The following is a 12,440-nucleotide window of genomic DNA, read 5'->3' as shown; positions in this document are numbered from 1 at the left end:
CTCGCACATACATATATTTCACTTTTTTTGTTTGGACAGTTGCTAAAATAAACGACGTTATTGATGCTATAACAACAACACATTTCCTTCTTATGCAAGGCTGTGCTTCTAGAGGAGTGCATACAACTGCAATGCCGGTGCTGAAACCACATGCATGCCCTTTAAAAAGTCATACTGAATGCGCTTCACCTTGGTAAAAGAATAACAATGCAGTGCAAAAAACAGGGAAAGAATGCCAGCCAAGAGTAGTAAATAACAACATTCCTGTAAGTGATAGGCATAAAAAAACTCACATGGTTCAATGTGCAGCAATGCTCAGTACAGTATAGAGATGAAATAGAAAACACCATGAAAACCAATGACAATAGAAGTACAGCATTGTATATCAGACAGCTGTGTGTCTTTCAAGGGGTGTAGGCGTTTTAGTTTCTTTATCATGTCTCTGTTTTCTAAAGAAACATTATGCACTGGAGCGAAAGCTGTCAACATTGCCAGCTGCTGAACCAAGACTAAGTGCTGTGTGTGAAGATGAACCTCATCACATGCAGGGGAAGGTTTGAAGCTCAAGAGGGCTGCACATCATGTCATGTGATATGTGAGGCATTGTGCAGCTCAACGTCGCACAGGACTCCCATACTAACTGTGTCCTTATCACCCTTTCAGGATAAATGGCTCTGAGTGGAAAAGTTGCCATTGTTACTGGGGGCTTGCAGGGGCTGGGAAAAGCCTTCACAGAGATCCTTCTGAAATATGGAGCAAAGGTGAGGTGTTTATATAACTAAGCTACGAGTGGCAAAGGGCATAGAAAGCATGGTGTGAGGTGTCAGAGTTACACAACAAGAGGCTAGAGACTAAAATAGCTTCCTTGAAAGAAAGCTGTCAACCAATGGACAAGCTTTTGGGTTTGTTTTTTTGCCAGTTTATTTGGGGTGAGTTTCTTTAGAGTTGGGGAATTATGAACCGTTGCTCAAACAAGTATTTGGTCTGGTGGCTTTTGTGTAGCTTTCAATATTCTGTTTTGAAATGATCTGCATGTACTGTACAGTAAGTGGATACATGTAGATTCCTCACTCACTTCTAGCTGTGTACTGAAAAGTATGTGGTGAAAGAAACCTGGTACTGGCATTCATCAATATCAGGATGTAGGTCAAGGTGATTAATAGTGATGGCAATATTGAATTAAAATAAAGTATGCTTCCAAACCGCCGTTGTCATGGTTACAGCAATTCCTGAATTCGGAATCGCATGTGTTTTTAAGAAGCCTTTTTCTCCCATTTTAGGTGAGCCTCTTGGATATTAAAGTGCCCACCGGAAATAAACTGAAAGCTGCTTTAGATAAATAGTGTGGTTCAGACCGTACCTGCTTAATTTCCTGCGATGTCACTTCAGAAACACAGCTTCAAGGTAATGATCTTTCTAACCAGCACTTGTGCATCAAAAAACATTCTCTAGAGTCTGCGACAAATTCAATTAAACTCTGTTACACGTTACAACTTTTTAAAAGGGAAGGAAAAGAAAGTTGTAAAAGCAGCAGTTGTTAAAGCCTGTGCATGTTGCAGAAGTGGCACAGTGACGGACGGGAGAAGGGGGACGAGGGGCTGCACCCCACTACACAGGAAGCTGAATCAACACATTACCGCTGCTGAATTCCCACAGTCTCACGAATGAGCTGAAGGGCAGGTTTTAAAAATGTTTCAGTTTAATTCAGGGGCCTGTGAGTGATTAGTCTAAAGTGTTTTTTATTCCTTTTAGAAATGCAAATGCAGATAGAAAATGTGCTAACGGTGATTTGGAGTAATTAGCTTTGAGGATCTAGCCCTGTGTGTCCTACTGCAACAGACAAGGGTGCAATAGCTCATCAGTAGAGCTGGATTGGAATATTTGCATATCCTTGCTCCTGTCAATATTATAAGAACAGCGCACAGTAGAAGAAGTAACTTTGCTGTGCGGGTTCAGCACTGAATCAGCTTTCCACTTTCTGTGTCGCAGGATGCCTCTCGAATGAGTGACTACGGGGTGCGGATAAATGTGTTGTGTCCTTCTTTCGCAAAAACTGACATACTGGAAACTTTCAACACAGACGATCTCATGGGACAGTTCTCCAACCTCAGACAAACTACATAGAAACTACTGGAGCATATTGGAGTATTAGAGTGAGTTTCATTCTAGTCTCTGCTCTGGTGGCAGTGTGGTGTGGCAGAGCTTGATTTTAAGGATCAGCAGCATCTAATACAAAGTGTGGCTTATCTGCTTTTTGCCATTTATACCCCCCACCCCCAATCTCACCCTCTGTATTTTATAAATATTTTTTGGCAATTGTTCAGAATTGCATTCTAAAGACACATTCATTCCTCTAGCGGCTGGAACAGCTGCAGTTACATTACTGACAGCACGCTTGCCTTGGGGCAATGCTTATATATGCTGGATCTACTAGATGTCTTGTAACAGTGCCTGTCTGATTAGAGATTATCTAGTATTGAAAGGTGGATGCTGTCTGTCACAATCTCTATTAGGAATATTGAATTTACACAGGCATGGGGAAGGCAGTCTTTGTTTATTTGCGGTATGTGCAGTGACGAATCTGAATGTCCCTCTGATGTCCACAGCCCGTCTCAGGTGGCTGAGAAGTTTCTGCAGTTAGTGACGGACGACAGCAGGAATGGGGCAGTGCTGAGGGTGACCCAGGCAGGAGCCAGCTATATGGAGTACCCAAAAAGTGTTATGTGATCTGCGGGAAAAAACCCCAGAGCTACAATATATCCACTGCGCTTCAAACCAGTCACAATATATCCATCATACTTCAAACCAGAGCCACAATATATCCACTGTACTTCAAACCAGTCGCAACATATCCACTGCTCAACAACAATAATAATAATAATAATAATAAATAATAATAATAATAATAATAATAATAATCAATACAAATGATTTTAAACACTTCAGTATTTTTGCAGTTGTTCTGTTCCCAGTGTACAGGTGTTTCAAAACTAGACCATAATAAGTGTAGATGATCTATTTCACTCTCAGTTAGTGCTCAGGACCCCAGTAAGTAGAGCCTGTGTTGGACACTATGCGAGATACAGGTTAATATAAACACTGTAACATGTTTAGTTTTGTCTCTGAACTGCTTTCTACCCTGGTGTGGTTCCTCCCCACAGAACTGTAGGTTGCAGTTGGTTTAAATAACAAGCTAGATATCTAAATTTCAGTTTTAGGTATATTTGTTTCTTGTCATTAGCCAATAACATTGAGAATTTGAAACCTCACACCGGCATTCTACAGTGTTTTCATCCACATTTTAATTGCATTGTAAATGACTTACCACAAGGTGTCGCTAAAATGCCACTGAAGTACTTGTTAAAGTCTCTAGGGCCAGTTGAATTGGTAGGAATCTCTGGGCTAAAGCTGTACAAACAGACACTCATCTACTGTAGTCTCCACCAGCAAATACTAAACCCCTCACCCAGAGCAATATTTAACATGAACAAAAACAGCAGTAAATGATCCCAAATAATGTGTCTTCAATTAAAAATACTAATATTTAGGGATGCATACAGTATCCTACATCTGTCTATCTAAGCCTGTAAATGTTTGCTTCCTGTTATGATATAGCGTTTGCTGTGAGAGATGTATGCTGTGTATCATACACTGATGAATGCTAATCAGCACAACTGTATGAATTGTGAACTTGTCTTCAGGGCAAAGTCGATGCTGGAGCTCTTTAAATGAATGCTGCAGAACCAGCCCGCTGTAGCTCTGATGCGGTCCTGATCAACCACTGGAGAGACAGCTCCAGTAACCTCAAGAGGCAATCACTTTATATCTGGTTAGAGCTGTTGAAGACAGAGGGCAACAGGCAGCAGCTGCAACACATGGGCTGCATTTCAATATTGCACACACATCTTCTAGCAATGTTTAGGTGCGTCCCTAATAAACTTTTCAGGCTGCATGCTTGCACTGTGTGTGTGCCGTTTCCCTCAGTGCTTCCTCATGGTTATACTGTGCTACGCATTTACTATTGTTCACCCCTGTTTGCCATGTTTATTAATATGCTTTACCAGACCTCGTTATTTTTCACAATGCTTGCCTGTGCTTCACCATGCTTTCACTGTACTTTATTACAGTCTGCTGGGCTTTTACTATGGGGAACTTTTATATGGGGTGTTAGTTTCAATTATTCAGTCAAATGTCCAGTTAACACACAAACATAGAGATACTGGTCACGATTAAGCACAGAGATAGATGATCTCGAAATACATGCGATATAGCTATAAACACATGCATTTAAATATACATATTCTATAGCTATATACACGTGCATTTTAATATATTATATAGATATAAACACATACGTTTTATTATAAATAGATATGCACTGTGACGGAGAGTGGCATGCAGCATGTGATGTGGGGGCGGGTTTAAAATGCATTTATTGACACATTTCAAAATCTGAAACATTATCTTGCTGAGTTTCCCTCACCCCTCGAATGAAATCCCAAGGCAGCAGGAAACCCAAATCTACAACTACACCGTTGTGGCAAATTATACCCAATAAACGTTCTCATTTGTTCTGCAGGAGTTTGAACGTTTTACTGAGGGATCCACAGTTGGCAGTTTTGCCTGAGTTTACACTGCAAATTGCTCCACGGGTTGTTTTTAATGGGATTATAATGACAGTTGTGGTTTACAAGAATTGATGTTTGTGACTTTTATGAGGTGAGAGTGAAGGGGCGGGCCTAGGGCTGCTCGTAAAGCCAGGAGGAATGTTAATTGGTCGAGGCTGTGGCCTGTCTGAAGCCCTGGCCTTTGTTCTGGCCCCTCACACAGAGGCTTCTGTTGCTGTGCTCCCTGAAGGTCGCATGATTTAAAATCTGGGATTTTTTCCCCCTGCAATTTACTGCTGAGCTGCGGGACTCAGAAGGGTTTGCACTGTTAATTTGCCCACTCTGCTAATCTGATTGTTTAAATCAAACAAGCTGCATTGCATCCTCAATGAGTCTGTACTGTGCCCAGCCAGGCTGCACTGGACCTCACTCGCTCAGGCTGCACTGGACTTCAGTCGCTCAGCCTGCACTGGAGTTCACTCGCTGCCAGTGCTCTCAGCTTCATTTCAATTGTTCTGCTCGGGAGCTTTTCTAGAGCAGGGCTAGTTTCCTGTCTCCCATTTTAATACCCAAAGTCCATTGATAAACTGAAAACTCACTATTTTAAATGAAATACAGTCAGCACTCACATATCCGACCTTATAAAATGTTAACTTAAGTGATGGTTAAACGCGTGTGACGCACATCTGATTATTTCATTTCGGCCCATTCCAATGCTTTTCAGGGAACAAAAAAAAGATACAATGTCAGAAATACATAGCTGAAAGGACTGTTTTAAAATAAGTAGGCTTCAGTTTAGTATTGGTTTTGTTGGTACAGTGCTATATTTTCAACAGAAGTATTTTAATTCAGAACGATAGGATTCTGAAAATATCACTTGCCAAAAGAAACGACTGGACACCTGGATTGTAATACAGAACATTCTTTTAAATCCGATGTAGCAGTATGTAAAATTCCCTGTTAATGACCCAACAGCAAAATTAAATTTGTGTAAATGTAAAAGGCAAAACAATGGAGCAAAAGATTTTAAAAAAACTACAGTTTCCACAATTAAAACTGTATCCAATATAGTGCTTGATAAGGTCTTAATGTCACAGTTCACGTGCAAATGGAAATTCACAAAAGCAACTAAAGATCACAGAATAACAAAAGAAAATATATCACAGTATCTAAATGTGTAAATGAACCTGGAGGAGGCGCTGTGTACCCCGGAGGAGGCGCTATGTATCAGCACAATGTCCATGTGAGGAAAGAGCATGCAGCAGGGAATACATCGCTCAGGGATATGGATGAGCTCCGTTTAAACACAACTCACTCATGTACAAATACCACCATGCACACAATAGCTGGTTTTCTAATAACATAGGTAATTTTTAACTGTAATTACTGTGCATTGAAACCTCTTTAACAAGTTCAGCTACACACCATAAAATAAAGCAGGCAAGCCTTTGATCAAGGGCTGATATGTAAGGGGGAGTCGGGGGGGGTGCTGATTAGCAGCTCAGTCAGCCTCACATTTATTTATAATGTTTATAATAGAGCCAGCCAGCCGGGCCGCTGGAATGATTACAAAGCACGGCTTGTAAGCACTTTTAGGGATGCTTGGGGGCACCATGTAAGCACCATGAGAGCACCTCCTTACAGAAACGGGAGTTTGATGCTGCACAGCTGCACATGGTTGAAGAGGGAGAGTGCAAACTGAACAAGGGTTTGGTGATGCACAGCTGCACATGGCTGAAGAGGGAGATTGCAAACTGAACAAGGGTTTGATGCTGCACAGCTGCACATGGCTGAAGAGAGAGAGTGCAAACTGAACAAGGGTTTGGTGATGCACATCTGCACATGGCTGAAGGGGGACAGTGCACACTGAACGGGGGTTTGGTGATGCACAGCCGCACATGGCTGAAGGGGGACAGTGCACACTGAACGGGGGTTTGGTGATGCACAGCCACACATGGCTGAAGGGAGACAGTGCACACTGAACGGGGGTTTGGTGATGCACAGCCGCACATGGCTGAAGGGGGACAGTGCACACTGAACGGGGGTTTGGTGATGCACAGCCGCACATGGCTGAAGGGGGACAGTGCACACTGGACTAGATGCTGCAGCATGCCAGTCTGAATCTTATTCCCTTGAGCTGGGGCCTTGGCATTGTGCTTCTACAGTACGTGTGTGTGTGATCATGAGCTCTACCTGTTGACTGGCTCATTATGAAATCCTCCTAATCATATCCTGTCTTGCTAGTTTAGGGCTGCGGTAATACATTTCTTTGCAGAAGATCGTCACCGTAGAACTACTCTGCTTAAGATTACATTAGCTAATGCCTTTAAAAAATGTAATTATTTAAGACTTTCTACTATTCCTGATATTTTTTAAAGTAAAAAGTTGCAGGTTAGGTGACAATGTACGTTAAAAACTTTTAGAAAAATTGCAAGAAGTCAGTGTTAAAAATGAACCCAAGATTGTGTGATAAAAAGCAAGGAGGAAGGAACCCTCTCATTAAGATGTCACAGACATGCCCCATGCCAGACTCATGCCAGCCCCAATGATCACCTGCAGATCCCACTGTGGGATATAATGCAGGGAGTAATCTAACACACATAAACTATCACAGGACCTCTGCTAGTACCAATAAACAACACACCCCTGCAACTCAATTCCACCCTTCAGCCTGAGCCTCGTGTGTCTGTGCAGAGCAGGGAGTGAGAGGGGGGCTGATCCATGTGGGACTGCAGAGTCTTTGATTACTGAACCCTGTCAGTCACATTCCTAAATATTTGGCTAAGGGGTGGCACCCTGACTCTATCATTACAGCCCGAGGAACACGGTGCACATGGTTGTTACACTGTCTTCTGTGTGACGCAGTTCAGTACCATGCAAAGTACGGGGGTTCGAGGGGTTAAGAATGATCACATGCCAAAAATAAAGAAAAAAGATCATTTTCTTTTCAATGTCCTTGAAAAGGAATGAGGGTTTACACTTTTGGCTCATGATCAAAGCTTTTAATTTGGTAGCTATTGGGGTGTTTACAGAAAAGGGTTAGGGTTAGGGTTAGGGTTAAGGTTAGACATATCATACAAAAAAAAAATCACATTAAGTGCATTGTAACTATGCACACTAACATTGTAATTGTGTGTAAGTACACATGTATTCACTAAGTAAGTACTCTGTAAATACACAGTGATTAGACACTTTATGTAAAATGTTAGTGTATTTACAGACTGGTGGATCTCCCTATCAGAATCCCTAGAGCAGTTCATGCTCCCCTTGTCTGTGTCCCTCTCTCAGGCCATGCCTCAGTGCTGAAGGAGCATGGCAGATCTGAACAGCGGGTTGCAAGGTGGATTCCACACATTACTTGTGGCAGGTGGTGCCTGGTCTGGCACGCTGCCTGCTTTAAATGCAATCCTGCAGGACCGTAAAGGACATTTCCTTGGTGGAAACAGATTATATTTATTTAGCGTAAAACTGAAAAAGAAACTTGGCAAAAACCTGACTTTGAAGAACTTTCAATTCCATCTTTCTATTGTGTTAGACACAGCCAAATAGGTATTACCATCAATGACCAGTAGGGGGAGCAGCTGTGATTCTGCCACAGAGAGAAGAGCTCTGATAAGTATTTATTTGCAAGTCTTTTGTAGCTTTTCTACTACAGTATATCCATTCTGTCAACAGCCGAAAGTTGAAGATTGGAGTTTCTTTCTCTGTTTTCAGTTTCAGTATTATCTGATCTGCTTCCTCTAATATAATGCGTTTCTCTATCTTGTTTTACCTTGTGATGGTACAACAGCACAGAAGAGTTTAACATGACCACTGGCTGGACTCTAAGTGTTCTGGTTCTGTGGTCCCTGCAGATCAGTGTGAAGAAAGCTCTGGACTCTCAGTGTTCTGGTCCTGTGGTCCCTGCAGATCAGTGTGAAGAAAGCTCTGGACTCTCAGTGTTCTGGTCCTGTGGTCCCTGCAGATCAGTGTGAAGAAAGCTCTGGACCTATCAGTGTTCTGGTCCTGTGGTCCCTGCAGATCAGTGTGAAGAAAGCTCTGGACTCTCAGTGTTCTGCTCCTGTGGTCCCTGCAGATCAGTGTGAAGAAAGCTCTGGACCTATCAGTGTTCTGGTCCTGTGGTCCCTGCAGATCAGTGTGAAGAAAGCTCTGGACCTATCAGTGTTCTGGTCCTGTGGTCCCTGCAGATCAGTGTGAAGAAAGCTCTGGACTCTCAGTGTTCTGCTCCTGTGGTCCCTGCAGATCAGTGTGAAGAAAGCTCTGGACCTATCAGTGTTCTGGTCCTGTGGTCCCTGCAGATCAGTGTGAAGAAAGCTCTGGACCTATCAGTGTTCTGGTCCTGTGGTCCCTGCAGATCAGTGTGAAGAAAGCTCTGGACTCTCAGTGTTCTGCTCCTGTGGTCCCTGCAGATCAGTGTGAAGAAAGCTCTGGACTCTCAGTGTTCTGGTCCTGTGGTCCCTGCAGATCAGTGTGAAGAAAGCTCTGGACCTATCAGTGTTCTGGTCCTGTGGTCCCTGCAGATCAGTGTGAAGAAAGCTCTGGACTCAGTGTTCTGGTCCTGTGGTCCCTGCAGATCAGTGTGAAGAAAGCTGGACTCCTGTTCTGGTCCCTGCAGATCAGTGTGAAGAAAGCTCTGGACTCTCAGTGTTCTGCTCCTGTGATCCCTGTGTGTGTATGTATATATATATATAGTGTTAGTCAGCTCAATAAGTTGCTCTGCACTCCATGTAGATGGACTGAGAACTGAAGTACCTTGTGAAATCAGCAGCACTATAATATTAAGCAGACTCTGACATTGTAGAAGTTTAAATCATGTTTTGGTAATGCTTCTGTCAAGGCTGAGGATAAACTGTAACCCACAAGCTCTGGCAGGGCCGGGGGGGGGGCGTGGGGGGTTCTCCCAGAAGCACCCTGCCTCTCTGGCCCGCAGACTCTTTGTCACCATTCTGATTGGTAGACTAAACAGCTGGAAATATTCACCAGATCTCCTGCCAGAGATTAACCATTAAAACCATTCAGAGAAAGCACAGCACTGGCTTCAACGATATACCCTAATGTGCACAGAGTCATGGAAAACATAGCTTTTTATACACACTGAAGGCACTGCTATTTATTGGAAAGACAAAAAAAAAAAATCCCTTGTAAGTTTCCCATAGTAAAAGCATAACAAAGGGTAATACAGCATAGTGAAAGCATGGTAAAAGCAGAGCACAGTGTAATAAAGCACACTGCACAGTGAATGCATAGTAAAGCAGAGGTAAGCATAGCACAGTGTAATAAAGCACACTGCAGTGAATGTATAGTAAAGCAGAGGTAAGCATTGTAAAGCCCAGAGAGGTAAAGTATATAACCATGGGGAAAGCATGGGGACATATACAGAAATAATATGCATAGTATAACCATGGGGAAAGCATAGGACAAAGAGCAGGAATACTATGAATAGTATAACCATGGGGAAAGAAAATATACTATTGTTAAGGGTTTATGAAGGGAATTTAAAAGGGTGATTTTTCTTACGCAGACACATTAACCCACACCCCACACCCCACACCCCTCACTTCACACCCCACTCCGCACACTCCATACCACCACACTCCACAACCACACCACATTCCACCACATCTCACACCTCACACACCACACCCCACACACACTCCACACCGCACACATCACACATGACATTCCTCCACACCCCACACCACACATCACATTCCACCACACCCCACACCACACACCACATTCCACCACACACACACCACACCAACACCATATTCCACCACACCCCAAACCCCACAATGCACACCACACACCACACACCACATTCCCCACACCCCACACCACACACCACATTCCACCACACCCCACACTCCACACACCACACCAACACCATATTCCACCACACCCCAAACCCCACAATGCACACCACACACCACACACCACATTCCACCACACCCCACATCACACACCACATTCCACCACACACCACACTCCACACACCACACCAACACCATATTCCACCACACCCCACCCCACACCCACACAACACCACCCCATTCCACCACACCCCAAACCCCACAATGCACACACACACACCACCACACCACCACACACCACACTCCACACACCACACCAACACCATATTCCACCACACCCCACATCACACACCACATTCCACCACACCCCACACTCCACACACCACACCAACACCATATTCCACCACACCCCAAACCCCACAATGCACACCACACACCACACACCACACCCACACCCCACACCACCCCACACCCCACACCCCACATCACACACCACATTCCACCACACCCCACACTCCACACACCACACCAACACCATATTCCACCACACCCCAAACCCCACAGCGCACACCACACACCATACACCACACACCCCACACCCCACACCCCACATCACACACCACATTCCACCACACCCCACACTCCACACACCACACCAACACCATATTCCACCACTCCCCAAACCCCACAGCGCACACCACACACCATACACCACATTCCACCACACCCCACATCACACACCACATTCCACCACACCCCACACTCCACACACCACACCAACACCATATTCCACCACACCCCAAACCCCACAGCGCACACCACACACCATACACCACATTCCACCACACCCCACATCACACACCACATTCCACCACACCCCACACTCCACACACCACACCAACACCATATTCCACCACACCACACACCATGCACCACACACCCCACACCCCACACCGCACATCCACACCACATTCCACCACACCCCACACACCACATTCCACCACACCCCACACTCCAAACCCCACACCCCACACCCCACATCCACCCCACATTCCACCACACCCCACACCCACGCCACATTCCACCACACCCCACACCCCACACCGCACACCACAAACCCCACACTGCACACCACACACCCCGCACCCCCCTCTCCCCTCCAAGACACGATTGAGGAACATTCCTCTATCGAAAAGCTGGTTACAAGTTTCTTGAGTTTGAAGAGATAATATAGCGAATGAGATTAAGAAAGTGCCTTTTGTTTTCAATTGGTCTTATCTGCGTTGTGTTCTGGAGGAGATGTGCCCCCTAATAGCCTCTGTGGGGACTGAGCATGCATTCCAGCACCGAGCATGAAACCCAGTCTCAATCACACAGGCAGGCAGGGGAGGTGTGATCCCATTCTCAATCACCCAGTCTGGCTGGACAGGTGTGATTCCAGAGCATGATCCCAGCCTCAATCACACAGGCTGGCAGGGGAGGTGTGATCCCAGTCTCAATCACACAGTCTGGCTGGGCAGGTGTGATTCCAGAGCATGATCCCAGGCTCAATCACACAGGCTGGCAGGGGAGGTGTGATCCCAGCCTCAATCACACAGGCTGGCAGGGCAGGTGTGATTCCAGAGCATGATCCCAGCCTCAATCACGCAGGCTGGCAGGGCAGATGTGATTCCAAAGCATGATCCCAGCCTCAATCACACAGGCTGGCAGGGCAGGTGTGATTCCATGTCAGGTAGAGCTGCTATTAAAAAGCTCTTGGTCCTGCAGCCCAGAAGCTAGAAGACCGCCAGTGTATTTCCATGAGAAATCAAGTTGTCTTTACACACACTTGATAGATGAGAGCTCCCACTTCACTACCTGTTTCCACACTCCTCTACCTGTCACAGCACACAAGCCTGGGAGTGCAGATTGAAACACCAGCATTCCCACCCGGAGCAGCGCCACTAGCACCAGAGCCCTGCCTGCATTAATCAAGCCACAGATAAAACACATGCAATCATGAACACACTGCAACAAAAAC

At 45.0% G+C, this 12,440-nt stretch overlaps 1 long non-coding RNA gene across 1 annotated transcript; it reads left to right on the top strand.

Annotated features, from left to right (window-relative positions):
• Nucleotides 1–616: 616 nt before the first annotated feature.
• Nucleotides 617–4,102, top strand: LOC121324029. Its single transcript, XR_005951204.1, has 3 exons — nt 617–761; nt 1,281–1,404; nt 1,990–4,102. It is a non-coding gene; the product is annotated as an uncharacterized LOC121324029 (long non-coding RNA).
• Nucleotides 4,103–12,440: the final 8,338 nt, after the last annotated feature.

Source organism: Polyodon spathula, chromosome 12 (assembly GCF_017654505.1).
Source record: "Polyodon spathula isolate WHYD16114869_AA chromosome 12, ASM1765450v1, whole genome shotgun sequence".
Classification (NCBI taxonomy): domain Eukaryota; kingdom Metazoa; phylum Chordata; class Actinopteri; order Acipenseriformes; family Polyodontidae; genus Polyodon; species Polyodon spathula.
The sequence above is the reverse complement of the archived record's forward strand: the minus strand, read 5'-3'. Positions and strand labels throughout refer to the sequence as shown.